The sequence below is a fragment of the Falco rusticolus genome, chromosome 10 (genome assembly GCF_015220075.1).
Source record: "Falco rusticolus isolate bFalRus1 chromosome 10, bFalRus1.pri, whole genome shotgun sequence".
NCBI classification, from domain to species: domain Eukaryota; kingdom Metazoa; phylum Chordata; class Aves; order Falconiformes; family Falconidae; genus Falco; species Falco rusticolus.
Genome location: NC_051196.1, coordinates 17,865,347 through 17,880,574, shown reverse-complemented (window position 1 = coordinate 17,880,574; position 15,228 = coordinate 17,865,347). Strand labels below are relative to the sequence as shown.

The 15,228-nt window shown below is 39.2% G+C and overlaps 1 protein-coding gene across 9 annotated transcripts in view; it reads left to right on the top strand.

The window, feature by feature from the left end:
- The window catches only part of SHANK2 (SH3 and multiple ankyrin repeat domains 2), a 354,838-nt gene that overhangs the window by 21,730 nt on the left and 317,880 nt on the right, over positions 1 to 15,228 (top strand). For all 9 annotated transcript variants that reach the window (XM_037402231.1, XM_037402233.1, XM_037402227.1 and 6 more), the window contains exon 3: positions 6,252 to 6,323. The gene's annotated coding sequence lies outside the window, so the exon portion shown is untranslated. The remainder of the gene's footprint in view (positions 1 to 6,251; positions 6,324 to 15,228) is intronic.

Here is a 15,228-nt window from a genome sequence, read left to right as displayed (position 1 = left end):
CTTAATGAAGGTTATACTATATGAAGTAATCTGTTGGAGAAGCCAGCAGCAAAGAGTGGTATGCTCTGAATCTATGGCTGTCCCACTCTATGAGAGGGGGAAGTAAGTCTAGAAAGCTGTTGCCCTAAGGGTTCCTACTGTAGCTCCTGTACTTGGGAAATCTCTGGTGTAAAGCAGCACAATGACACGTTGGATTAAAAGTTCTGCAGAACTGTTTGGGTAGCAGTGCTGCCCAGTAGCATTCGGAGTTTGGGAATGATTTTTGTCTGTTACTGTGCTTGTCCTATTTGAAGCCCCTGAGTATTTGTTTTCTACTTAAACGTGGGGAATGTTTGTATGACAGATCTGAATTCTGCCTCAATCAAAGCAGCTAGTTAAATTCCCAGATTTTAAGATAGTTAAGTTTGAAACTTCTCAGATCCTGGTAGATTCATGTTTATGTCAACTCATTTACTTAATGTGTTTAATTTTGGGTTACTATACTCCCCATTTATTCAGGCTGAACAAGCTTCATACATTAAATACATGGATTCCTGTTTCTTGCTGTCACAAGGTTTTGCTTTGTATGGTCATGCTATAGCACCACACACCCCTTTTGGCTTCCAAATGCAAATGGTCATAATAATCTGGCCAGCGGTGCTCAATTTGTGTGGCCATAGAGCAGAGACAAAGTGTGTCGCTGAGCTTCAGCAAGGAAGTTGCATATACTCTTCATTTAACCCATGCACTATTCCTTTTGCATTATGCATGCCAAGGTATTAAGAGATATGCAGATCAAAACTACTAAGTGAGGTCTAGCAACTATTTAATTTGCTAAGTATTTTGGAAACAGGTTTAATAAGGGCCAGGAAAATCAAGTCAGCTGTAACACAGATCCTAGTGAGGTCATGAACATGGCACAAAACTAGGAAAAGTGAAAATAGCCCTTGTTAGTCCTCCACTGTTGTATAGTCCAGGCAGAGACTGTCATGGAGATGATCTGGGTCTGCTGGACTGGCCAGTGAGGGGGCCCTGAGCACAGCTCAGATAGGTGTGATCATGTCTTGCTCACAACTTTGCACCTTGTCTTCCCTCCTCCTCCAAGTCCAGGGAATTACAAGAAGCCACCTAATGCCTAGGTGGGAAGTGGTGGTTGAGGGATCTCTTCTGTACATCTGCTTTGCACTTATGTGGAACATCCCTGGTTTCATGCTAACTTGTCTCATTTTAGTGTATTCTGTTGCCCAAATTCTTGATGCTGTCTTTTTCCTGTATCTGTTAAGGGTCTTCAAAGAGGCAACAGGTGGGACTGTGAAGGTTCTGTGTCTTTAGTCTATATGAAATTAACAGTATTTATATTGTCTGTGTTTGGACAGGGATTAAATTTTGTTTGTTTGCTGCTAGCATGAGCTTGCTGCCATAAATAGTGAATCATCTGAAGCTGCACAGCATCTGGCATTTTTGAAGACCATCCTCTGCTACCACACAATATACAAGCAATGAAGCCGTTATGTTTAGACTGCTGAGGAAAAAAAGATTAGAGTAGTCGAGCATAGCAAAATCCAAGAGTCACAAATATGTGAGTTCATTTCAGTAAGTGTTCAAGCAGCTGTAGACTTCATATTTAGTTCTAAAAAGGTCCATGTGGAGTTCTTTCTGTTCCGAATTTTAAATATATGCCTGAATGTGGTTTCTCCTGATGAATAAAATAACTTTTTTCCTACTTCCTTGATTTGTTTGCCTGATTCTGTTCATATTTCAGCCTTGTGAACAGACTTTCTTTGTTTGCTCTGGCTTTATGTAATAGCAGAATTAGATAATAGTAGTCTCTCAAAATCTCAGATAGCTCTTCCCTTGCTAAGTTCATTTTTCAGCTTGTCACTTTGTTCTTTGCTGAGCTGGAATCAAATCAGGTTTGCTTATTAAGTCTCTCTCAAGCAGCATTTGAATCCATCATGTACATATGTGCCAGAGACGCAAGTCTTGGTCTTAGTACTTACCTCAGTATTGAGCTCTCAATTTAACTTGGGAAAGAACTGCAGAATCCAGTGTGCCTTTTTGGGGTCTATGAGTATTAAAGACGTCTGCAAGTCTCTGAGTTTACTAAACTAACGGACTGCCTGGAGCTTTAGGCTGCAAACTGGCTTCAGCTCTCTATAAATTGTGTCTACTGTTAAAGCAGCAGTTAGTACTTTCATGTGGCATAACTGGGCTGCTTTAGTTTTTTACTAAACTGGGTTGTGTAAAGCATTCTGTAGTCACATGAACTCTTGTGGTATTCATGTTCTGTAGACATCACATATAAATTTGATTTCAGAAGCTGCTAGTAATGTGAGCTTATGTACAAGTAAGAAGGTGTCCAAGGTTGATGACATTTTTGTGTATGTGAAAATAGAGAAATCGCCCAAGATTCTATGATAGCAGTAAGATTTAAGGGCTGTTCGTGTTCAGAAAAGTTAGGGTTAAATTAATTAAATGTGCTGGTTTAAATTGTGGTAATTAAAATGTGCAAATCCTATAGCTGAATGCTCCCAAATGCTTAATTTTTGAGTGTTTCAGCATATCCATTTTCTGTGCCATCCTCATAAATTTACAGAGATGGATATTTCTCTGTGGCAGTGCAGACATCTGTGCAGATAAGCTGGCTGGTCAGCTGGCAGCCAGTTCAGAAACAGAAACTGGGGCTGCTCTGGCATTGAAATAGTGTTACAAAGTTATACAGAAATATTCATTTGAGTTTGTCAGTATGTTTGTATGAATTTTATTGACTTGTGTTTGTGTGACACATACAATACTGACAGAATAAATGCATGTTTGTCTGCTGAGGAGCTAACAGACAAGCCTTACCTACCCAGTAGTTGAATTTGCTTTAGCTTTGCTCTTATTAGTTAGTAGCTTTTACCTTCTTAGGTGTGCAGCTAGGCACAGAGAAATGCTCATAAACAAAGTTATCTTCCTGTACAAAAGATTCATTAAATGTACATATTACCATGTAAAAAAAGACTGTGAAAATTTTGACATTTTCATTCCACTTGTTAATATTCATACAAGTATCGGAACATTTCTTATTTTGAAACTTGCCAAATCTGGGGGGAGATTTGACTTATGTCCTCTTGGGAATGTTTATTCTGCAGAATGCTGGTACAGTGAAGGCTTTCCTCTAGCAGTGGAAGCAGCTGCAGTGTGCTGTGTTTGGGAGGCAGTGTCCCGGCTAATTTGCCGGGGGGAAAGGAGCAGCAGTAAGAAGCTGAGGAGAGAGGGCTATAAATACTGCATTGCTGCAGCTATACTGCTCCCTGAACCAAGTAACTATTGCTACACTGCACACTGCAAATATGTCAGATCTCTTCACTGTACAGCACTGAATCTCATGGAAATAACTGTACCATTTGCCTCTGAGTTGTTGGTATTTTTTATGACTGATTGATATGGAAAAGGGCTTATGTGACAGTGCTGGCCACTCTTCTCTCCCCTTCCTTATCTATCTCCTACTTTCCAATGGCTTTTGAATTACAGCTCAACTTCAGCTGCGTTTTTTTTAAAGGAATAGAAAACCTGTGAAGGTTTTACGTTCCTACGAATGTGTTAAAAATGGGTGATTTAGGTGTAGGAGAGACCTACACTAGAGCTCCTACAGAGGGAGAGGCATGCTGGCTGTCATGTTTACTGTGTCACCTGAGGGATGAGCTCGCATTGGTTGCGCTCTCTTGCCCATCCACACATGAAGGCAATGTGTGGAAGACAAACCTGTTGCGATGTGAAGCAATGTGCGAGTAACCTGGAATTTTACAGCACAGAGATCTATTTAGGGATGCATTGGAGGCTTTGAGATAAAGAGGAGCTTCTGCTCTACTGATCCTGTGCTTGAGGAGAGGAAAAATCAGGATCTGGGAGGGGATTTGGTAATTTTTGTCTGCATGTGGATGTTAGAAGGATCCTTTTGAAGAAACAGAAAAGAGGACAGTTGCTTCTTTTTACAACAGCGGTGTCTTTCTCCACTGAGTACCCTCACCTAGCTTCATTAAGAAGCCAGTACTGACACCATTTCATTTGTTTTCAATAAATTTGCAATATACGAATACTGTCATTTAAAGATCTTTATCTGGCTCTTGGCAAACCACTGTTTTTCACACTGACTTTATTATCCTTAGGGTTAGCTCTGGCGAGTACTCTGAAAAATAAGTTAATATCCAAAATACAAAATGGAGTCATGCTGGTGGGTAATTTTTGTCAATAGAATTTGTCCTCCACACAGAACAAACTGCTGGCATTCTCCTCTCTTCCACGATGAAGTCCAAGAATTCCCTGCAATGAATTTCTGTAGCTTTTATTTGTGTGGGGTATTTAGTAGCTGAATGCTTAACATTGATGTTGCTTCTGTTATTTGTGTTGTTATTCAACGAAGTCCCCAAGTATTTGCTTTAATGTTCAAGCTATTGCTGTGAATATACCTTTAGTAAATATTAGCAATATCTAATCAAAACTGACAAAGTTATAAATCTTTCCTAAAACTAACAAAGCTTGTTTTTGGAATATGTTGTGCAAATGTGTCAGCATTTGAGAGAAATTTTGGAAAGTTTAGTTTTTGATGGGTATATTCAGTCCCAGGTAATTCTTCCTCATCTGTCTCTGCATCCATTGGTGCATGTAAAAGAGATAGTTCAAAAGCAGTTTATTCTGTCTCTCAGAGATTAAGAGACCTGTTAGGTTGCTGCTTTGCTTTTAATCTGCTGACTTCTTCCCTTGTATGGATTCTAGTGTTTGCCGTGTGAGTAGTGGCTGATGATCTTTCCTTACCTGCCTTTCCTGTGACCTTCATGATTGTGAAGATCGCATTTATATCTCCTGCTCTAAAAATGCAAAGCCTACTAAGTTTGATCTCAAATGCAGCTTACTTATATGTGGTACAAAATACAGTAGCAGTAGTTCAGTGTGGAAACTGTCCTTCAATAGGTTTTTTTTTGTTGCTGCTGTAAGATAGTTGTGCAGAGTTATGCAAATGCTGGAGACGGATTTAGAAGTATTTTCTTCCTACTCAAACATTTGGGATAGGTTTGTTTATTTTAGGTAAAATAATGTCAAAATCTATGTTTATTTAAAGTAAAAACTGGGCTTAAGTACAATGAAAGTAGATTTAAATGGTTGAGTATATGTGTACATATTAGTGTTAAGTATTACTTGAATGTGCACAGTAGAAAGGGTCTAGTAAAGCGTAGAATGAGGAGGGGTGAATTCGAGGTGAAGTAATCTTTTTATTTGTATTGGAGTAAATGGTGTGGTGCTAATGATGCTCACAGAATTATCCTTGAGTAATTCCAGTTTCACTTATGGTCATGTTCTGTATTTTTTTCTGGAGTTGCTTGACTGCTTTACACTTCTCTTGTGTCTAATAGAGAGTGCCTGTTTAGACCTCTTAATGTGGTTAGAAGTAACAGATGTAACATAATTTAGTATTATTTTTTGATGAAGAAACATACACCAGAGTACACCAAAAAGTAAAAAAAGTTTGTCAAACTTGCTTTCCCAGTGGAAACCTCTGGGTTTTCCCTTCCATTTATATCTGTAAAAGGAGGAAATATATGAGAGGCAAGACCATTTCCACTAAGCATCTACCCATCAATGAAGGCAATAAAATTTGAATTTAGATATGCACACTTCAGGGCTTATCAATCAGCTAGCTATAGGCTATCCCTTACTGTGCCAACAGTTGAACTGTGATGCTCAGCACATGTCTGATGATTTGGGGAATCTCTTTGTGGTGCTGGAAACAGCAGACCCTAATTTCTGGATCTTGGCTGGACTTGGGGAAAAAGCAAGCATCTTGCTGCTCAAATGTGGGTTGTTCACCAAATGCACATGCCTACGATGCTCAGTGCTTTGGCAAGACATAAATTAAGGACGATGTCTGTGGGAAACAGCAGAGCAGCATCTTTCACCTTCTGTCAGATCTGGCCTGAAATTATGTCTGTCTTGGTAACCAAAAGAGCCTATTTTTGCCTTAGTACTGACTTCATGCTGCCAGAAGCACTTGAAGTGAGTGAAGTTACATCAGGCTCTGCCCTTGCAAAGCTAGGCATAATATTTATGTTACAGCATGATGAATATTTGGAAATCGGCAATGTGATAAACCTACTCTCTTGCAGACTAACATCATGATTCCCTTTGTGCTGTGGGTGTTTCTGCTTTATAGATTTTTAAGTAGGGTTGCCGTTAGGTCACTGAATTTCTTTCTCCACGTGTCAATCTTTATGTCTTGCTGTATTTTTTTACAGAAATCTGTGATGAGACAGAGCTAGATTCTGATGATCATCTTGACACTGTTGCTCTCATCTGGATATTGACAGGTAAGTGTGCCAAACTAATTTTGTAGAGAAATCATGTAAATTACTCATGTGAGGTGGGCAAACCTACAGTTACAGCCCAGGACTTCAACAGTATGTCTTGCTGGATTCTGCTGAGGTGTATTTCAGTAAACAGGTGGTCAAAAGTCTGCTTCATCCCCAACAAGGAGAATGTTCCTCATCTTGCTTTACAGTACTGGGTGGATTACAAGAATGATCTCAAAGCAGAGGAATTTGTAGCTTAACTGTAGCCTGTAGTGAAGACAGCTGGCAGATCTTGTTAACTTTTATCCTCACACATAACAGCTCTCTTCCTCCTCCTACTGAATATTCTTTAAATATGAGCAAGCAGGTAGACTAATGTTATAATACTTCTTGTATTAGATGTGTTAATAAGCGTATCATTTTTCTAGGAGCAATTTATTAATGAGTTCACTGTGAATTTGCAACTGATGTTAGATTTGGATAAAGAATTTCTGGGGTTTTAAACTATAATGCTTTTGTCCTAAAGTAAGGTGAGAACTGATGGACTAGTGCAGGGGTCCTCAAACTATGGCCTGCGGGCCGGATACGGCCCCCCAGGGTCCTCAGTCCGGCCCCCCGTATTTACAGACACCCACCCCCGCCGGGTGTTGGGGGGGAAACCAAGCAGCCACAGATGACTTTCTGCCACTTAATCCGCGTGCCGGCCCCCTGTTTAAAAAGTTTGAGGACCCCTGGACTAGTGAGTCAGTGTAGAGCCCCTTGTGATACAGCACAAACATGTACCTTGTATCTTTTTTTTTTACCTATCTTAATGCTGCATTTTCAGTGTTTTCTATTCAAAAAGTCTTCTAGTCTCTACAGATTTTTTTTTTTTTTTAATTTTTAATCTTATCTCTTCTACGATTCTTTTAAAAAATAATTTAAAAAGTTTTGGTAGTAATCTGGAGATGACTTATTTTTATGCAAAACAATTTCTTAAACTAGAATTATTTTATTGGCTTCTGGTTCAGTCATTACAAAATAAATAGAAACTTTAAACTCAGAATCAGGAAACTAGAACAAAAAGGACAATGATTTAAAATTAGGTTTCCTTTGGTAAAGCTTGGTACTTCTGTATGATCTGAAAACTAAAAAACTCATTTTCCCTGTGATAAGAGAAACTGAAGGTGCCTTTTCTTGCATTGGCTACTGCAGATCTCTGTGTTAATCCACATTATGAACATGGATCAAAGATAAATGAGAGAGAGTCCTAACAATATCTTTGAATGACCACTGTAAGGAAAGTGAAAATACACGAGTAATGTAAAATGGGTGAGTTGGATTGCCATAAAGTGTGTGGTGACACGAAGTAGTATAATTTGGAACAGTAGTCTGTAGAAATGGAAAAAGGAGAGAAAGATCTAAAAAAATACATGTACCTCAAAGACCAGTACAACAAAAATGTCTAGCTTATCATTGACTGTGCTTCTGTGGTAGTGCACTCTCAAAGATAGATACTTATGCCAATCAAAAGAGAAGGGGGATGGTACAGAAACAAGGTGTACAAATTTGGAATTGTATTTGACAGTGTGTTGAGTTGATGTGAACAATTACGTTTTATTGGCTGAAACATTTAAGTAAGTTTGCAGTTGTGCTTAGGAGCTTTTTAAGAGTCAAGCTGGTCTTTATTCTGTGGCATAACCAAAATAATCCATCAGAACCCAAGCTGATAAGGGGTGTATATATTTGAGTTGGATACAGAAATGAGAAAGTGTGGGTTTTGAAAGGATATATGTGAAATGATTCTAAGAACAGGAAAATAAACTTTAGTCCCTTGATTTTTTTTAAATTACTTGCTCAGTACTACTAAACTGTTTGTATGAAACAGAAAGGCGTCATCAGTGTGTGATTGAATTACTTTTCAAATAAGTCTGAAGCATGAGGAACAGTTACCCATAACTAGCTTTGATAATGTATAAACACTGAAATTTAGTTTAAAATATTGGTATGATTATGTATGGCCTTTGCTTACCTTTTCGTGGGGTTTTTTTTGTTTTTTTGGGGGTTTTTTGTCGGTCTTTCCCATTGACTTTCATGGCAGTCAGTCACTGCAGATGTGAAAAGCAGACATTCATGACTGAGCATGCCGTGATGTTTCATAGTGAGAGCCAGCAGTGACAGTGATGTTTGATATAAGCTGTAAACACTCCTCTGCACTTTATGTGCTTTGAGTAGTTAGTGAAATGGAACTTCCATCCCAGTTCTGTAGTTTTCTTAAAACTATTACTATGGGTCTTTGTTGCATGTATTGTTCTCTGGTTTCGAGTCTTTAGATTAGGTTGGGGTTTTTTGTTTGGTTTTTCTTACATACCTACAGATACTTAACAGCCTTTATTACAGTATACAAAATATTGTAATTTTATATATATATGTGGCTCTTTTTAATACAGCAAAACATTATTTTGTATGTAGTCTTTCTGATTGGCTATGATCTAATGAGTCTTTCTCAGGCTAGAAGATAGGGGATTCAGCCCTGCATCCTGGGTACCTGTGTGGAGCCAGGCAGCCAAGTCAGCAGTCTGGGCGCTGCTGCAAGAGGTGGTCTGAGGGCCATCCCGCCTTGCCTGGTCCTCCTGCCCAAGGCAGCAGTGCTGTAGCTTCGGTGCCTAGCATGCCTCATGCAGCTGTGGGGAGGCCCCTGCATGGCAAGAAAAATCAAACTATAATGGTAGCAAATGCAGCTGTCAGACATACTGGTAACTGCAGGTTTGTGGTGGGAGAGAGCAGCTCCTGGTGATGTTTCTGTTGGATGGAAAGTTAGGAGACAACCTGCAATCTCAGACAAAAACTTGGGGAGGAGCTAGTGGCTCCCTGTGACCTAAGGGAGAGACAGAAGTGTCAAAATTATGAAGTGAAAGCATCTGAGAAAATTAAACTCTGATATACTTCTAGTACTACAGAGGGGGCAGAAATGGTCACTTTCCATGTGTGGCTGAAAAACCGTGTGGAGAAGAGGAGTTAGATTCATTAAGGCCTGGGGAAAACTTCTGAGGTAAGGTAAGTAGTGTAGAAAAAAAACCCCCACCAAACAACCACTAGCCAACAAAACCAGCTGTGAGGCAGACTAAATAAAATCGTGGGAGAACGTTAAGACATAAAACAGAAAATCTTTTTTTAATGCTTCTTTCCTTTAAAAGTGTGAATTGAGCAAAATATATTTCTAGTTTTATATTAATGCTGAAAAAGAGGGCTTTGCTTGCTCTGTCTCTGCCTCCTTCATTCCTGCTAGCAGCGAAGCAGAATGGATTCAGTAAATCTCATTAATGGGTATGTCCTAAAGGATTTGGTTCACATGATGAGCTTAATTATTTCCTTCCCTGCACAGCTGCATTACATGGTAAGCAGAGCTGCCTAGACGTTGTTCTTTTCTTATAATGAGGTACAGGGATAGGTTGCTCTGACAGCATCAACCGCAGTGTTGCCTAGAAATTGTTCAGATTAGCAATATGCTTGGAAGTATTTGAGCAGCAAAACAGAAAGAAGTTAAGCTAAGTGAAAGGTGTGTCTCACAGGGTCACCCCAGCCCCCAGTTTTATGGAAAACTAGGGAGTCTTTTCAGGCATGGTATTCCTGGGCATCACTACTCTTCATTCCTGGGGAAACGCAATCCCATGTGGGTGGCTGTCACAAAGGTTTCTGACTCTGAAATCTTTATCAGCAGCTGCTTGATACCTATGGAGCATTTAGTAAGAACTTTTTACTAAATACTTTTGTAATGGCAGAAATTGGTAGTACTATGTCTGGAGTTGAAGAGATGCTATTTTTTATTAGGAATATTTTCTATCATGATTCAATCAAGATTTTTTTTTTTAAAAAGTACTTCTATATTCAGTTTGCATATCTTGATTAGACTGTGATAATTTCCATGGCTGGAATCTCCGAAGTATGCTGTCATAAAATTATAAATGGTAATGAATTCACTTAATCAGGTCTTACAGGAGTACAATCAACATGAAATCTAGTCAATTAGAAATAAATCCGTTTAGAGTATTTCTGGTTCTCCAATAGTCTTATGTTAGGACTTATATTACCTGTGACTGAATTAGAGACCTACATGAACAGCTAGAAATCACGCTTTGTAAAGAAATCACTGTAAGTGATAGAAACAAATCTAGAACTTCTGGTGATATGGAAATTTACTTGAATCTCTGTTGTAAACTGTAGGTTGGACTGCTGAGTCAGTGACACTTTTAAATGTAATGTCCCCTTGAAAAGCACAAGAAAGGAAGGAATGTATTATCGATGGTAGGTTTAACAGCCAGCATGCATTTGTATGGTCGAAAACACTTTATGCATATATTTTGCAGCATGTAAATATGTGAGACCATATTGACTGCAAAATGTATGTTTGCTTATACTCTGACTTTGAAGCTTTGGGGTTATAGAACTAAGTTGTAGTTGTAGGTTAATCTTTTGGCTTTATCTTAACCCTTACAGCTCTACTTAAAGACAAAATATAGATGCAAGTGCTGCATTTTGCTGTTGGCCTCAGTAAGACCAAGGTGTCCATACATTCAGCGTAGTTACCCATGTTGTTTCTAAACTTAGTCTCTGCCTTGCCCTTCTTCATAGGGTCAAGTTTTTGTAACTAGTTTGGCCATGGCTTTGTTGCATGCATCACTATGGGGGCAAAATGATCTCTCTGTGTTTCTGATCTGGAGGAGGTGATGGAGCGTGCTTTCATCAAGTTTGCAGGTGGCATCAAACTGGGGGAACAGGGCTGCCATCTCCAGGGACCAAGGCAGGCTGGAGGAGGGGGCTGGCAGGGGCTGTGAAATTCAATGAGGACAAATACTAAGTCCTGCACCGGTGAAGGCATAGCCCATGCAGCAGTGCAGGTGGGCACTGGCTGGGAGGCGAGCAGCTCTGAGGAAAGGGACAGCAGTGGTCCAGGTGGGTAGTGAGCTGGGCATGGGCTAGCAGTGTGCCTGGCAGCAGCAGCAGCTAACAGCAACCTGGGCTGACCTGGCAAGCTGCACAGCTACCAGATTGAGGAAAAGGGATTGTACCACTTGACTTGGCACTTGGTAGACCACATCTTGAGTCCTGTGTCCAGGAAATATGTTGACATAGTGGAGCAGGTTCTGTGGAGGGCCATTGAGGGGGTGGAGGCTGGAATACTTGTGCAAGGAGAAGCTGAGGGACAGGTGCTTGCTCAGCCTGATGAAGAGATAGCTTCAGGGAGCATCAGCCAGCCCAGACCTGCAGAAGGATACTGGGATGACAGAGCCAGCCTCTGTGCAGTAGTACATGGCAGAAGGATGAGAGACAAGAGTCATAAGCTGAAACAAGAGAAGTTCAGACTGGGTATGATGAAATCTTTTTTTCCCCATGAGGACGGCTGGGCAGAGAGGTTGCTCAGAGAGCTTATATAGTCTCTGCTCTTGGAGGTTTTCAAGACAGATCTGTATAAAGGCATGAGCAGCCCAAGCAGATTTCATAGCTGGACCTGCTTTGAGCAGGAGTTTAAACTAAAGACCTCCAGAGGCCCTTCTGACCCAAATGACTTGATGATTCTCTGACTCTAAGGCACAAGAAAGTCATGTCATTATGTTCATGGAAGCTGATTTTTGTCTTGATTCTGCATTGAGGGAGGGAGACTTCAGTAAAAGAGTACTGTTGGTACTCTAAGCTCTGTCTCTAAATTGAAGGTACTGTAAGCAGGTATTCCAGGGTGATTTAGCATGCTATCTATTTTTAATACTAAATTCCAAACTACACCTGGCATTTAAGTAATGAAAACTCGAAGAGTTTTGTTATGACTCTTTCTGTATTTTCAAACATTAGTGTTCTTTATATTTTTTGTTTCCCTGCTGCTACATAATAGTTATAAACATATATCTCATTCTGTTTTCGTCTTACATAAGAAGTGATCTTTTATTTCTCAAGCAGTGTACTAAAAGTAATAATTAAGTGTTGGTAGTCAGTGAAGAAAACTGGTTCTTTTAATCAGTTTGTTGTGGCTTGATTGCCTAAACTTTGGCTACATATAATTTGGTAAAAATGAATTTCTTATACTTACAGTGAGTTGAATCAAAATCTTAAAGGTCAAGAGAATTATTTGTTTCTCAGTTCTTCTACAGAATCACTGTGCTAACTGGGTGATCTTGGCAGATTGCTTAACCTTTCTGAGCCTACAGATATTTTTCCCCAGTCTGCTGTCACTATCGTCGTTCATATACACAATCCTAAAGAGTGTCCTTAATTGTGCCATGAGAACAGGCTTGTTTGCACAGGCTGGAGTGTACGTTAAAGCCCAAGATATGCTTAACTTGGGCTGGAAAATAAGCAGGCAGGATGCAGGCTCCTTTTTCAAAATTTCCCCTGAAAAAAATCATTAAGTTTTTCTCTAACTAGGATAAGAGAAGCCCAGAGACCATCTGTCACTGGGAAGCATAGATATTTACTGCAGACATACACAGATGGGCACAGAGATAGTGAGGACACTGCACGTGGCATTGCTTACACTGGAATTTGACTGAACCAAGGGCTGGTCACCTGCCCTAGTTCTTCTACAGTGTGCACATTCTTTCTGGGTCACCATTTTTTTGTTGCTTCTCTCTTGAATAAGAAAAGGAATTAAATATATGAAGGCCAGGTAGTTCGTTCTGCCTTTCTTCCCTCCTCTCTATGTAAGTTGGTTTAATGGTCCTAACTGAGGCCAGGGCTTGTTCCTGCTCAGCTGCTCAGAAATTAAGGCAGCAACTGAACTGGACATTTATTCACCTACTATATTGCCTTGTGTATTGCCAATATACTCACCGATGTGAAAAAAAATGATCACGACTTATGTTTGTGCAACTGCTTCTGACCTGAGATTTCTCAACCCTTGTATTAGTAATTCAAATGAAGCCTAACTACAAACAGAAGCTGATCAGTGAAACCGGTCTCTGTGTGTGACATCTTGCAAACTGTTGTAGTTAGGCAGATCTATATAAAGAAAAAAACCCTCTGTTTTGTGGAGGATTGCTATATTTCAAAACTTGATTTCTTTGGACTTTTGAACAGAACTCCTGTATTTCAGTGTCCCCTAGAGCATTGCACTGCAGTGGCATAACTTGGAAATCTCCAACTGCAGGGCACTTTGAGGGGGGGACTGCCCCAGATTTGCAGAGCTAGAGAGTCTGAGATCTATGCCCCCAAATCCCACCTAGCAGGCTGCTGAAAATGTTGGGTACTTGGTGTCCTCTACAAAGGGGTGTTTCCCACTGAGTTGAAATAAAAATGAATTTGTTGAAACTGAACAAGAAAAAATCCCAACACACACATCAAGAAAGGGTAATAGCATTTTTTTCAACCAGCTCTCAGACAAAGATAACTCGCCATTTTATAAGAAAAATAAAACATCTATTTGAAGCTTTGCTTTTTTAACTAGCATAGTATTTCTTTGATTAAAATAATACAAGCAATAAGACTATTTTTGGCAACACAGCAAATAACAAGATCGCATGTGAAGAAAATTCAGGTTAGATTTTTATAGCAAACTCTAAATGCTAACCCATATGTAAGAAGAGAGAATCTGCTTTATCTAGTCTCAGGGCCTGGTCTAATTTATGTAACAAGACAGCAACAGTGCTTTTGTGTTAATGTTTAATTATGTTTGTATTTGAATTATCACAAAAATGTTTTCTTTATGGATAAAGAGGAAAAAGGTTGATAAACATAAAATGCAAATTAGTGAGCAACTAAGCTGCTTTGCCCACCAGGCAGATGATGAAGGTATGTTCAACAAGCTTTTCATTTTTTCAAATTCCTGATGTAAATATTTTTAAATTCTCTTATGTGCTTTTCCTTCCAACATATTCTAATGATTTTGATATTTATGTAGTAAAGTGCAATCGGAGGTTGGAAACAGAAAAGTTAGAAAATAAAATTGCTTGCCCTGCGTGCTTCTGTTTTGTAAAGAAAATTTCTGGGGAAACCAAAATGATCATTATATCCATCTTTTATAAATAGATAACTTTTAAAAATTGATGTGGTGTAATACTCTCACGTTAGAGAAGAATTCATAGCTAGTTACTCACATTGCATCACTCTCCATTTAGTTAACTGAAGGGGAGTTTGGGTGTTGTTTTTTTTTTTTTTCTTTCATTGCTGAAGTTTGCAGCTTTGAAATCTCCAGTTACTATATGCAGATATGCTTCATGAGAGTAAATATTTATAATTTATACTTTAGACTGGGGACAGAGTCAGTGTAACAGCTGAATCTGTGGCATATTTTCCTGGTTTGATAACTGAAAATCTGTCATATTATGAAGAAATGCCTTACTGGATCCAGAACCGGATAAAATTTTCAGTGTTTCTTGTTTTTTCATAGCTTACTCTGGCTGTTGTTTTGCTCATTAATACAACGTGCAGGTCTTGAGTCTTGTTGGAGCTATTCCTAAAGTAATTCTGTTGACTGCAGTGGGTTCACATACATGATTCATTCTCCATGCAAGGTAGGAAATTGCTTATAAAGGATCTCAGAAGGTTACTCCATATATTTTGCTCCTAGCAAGGTCAACAATATAAAGATTATATGACAGATCCAACTCTACTTGCTTAGAAAGGGGTATTTACTTGAATTTATGAGTTCAAGATGACACATCTCAGACCTGGGATGCTGGTGAACTTTGCTGTCTGGGATAATAAGCTTGGTACCTTTTCTTAAAAAGTTGTGTTGGTTTTCATTGTATTTGAATTAGTTATTTAGTTGCTACTTATTTAGCTTCTTTTGCATAACATCTGTTTAAAGTGTTTTAGAATTCTGGATTAATACATCCTGAACAGAGGAATTTTCAAATTGAAAATTGTTCACAACAATCACTGTGGGAACCAGTTTGTTATGTCACACTTCAGAGTGCATTATGATTTTGTCCTAGGTAAATTGTAGTATCCATTG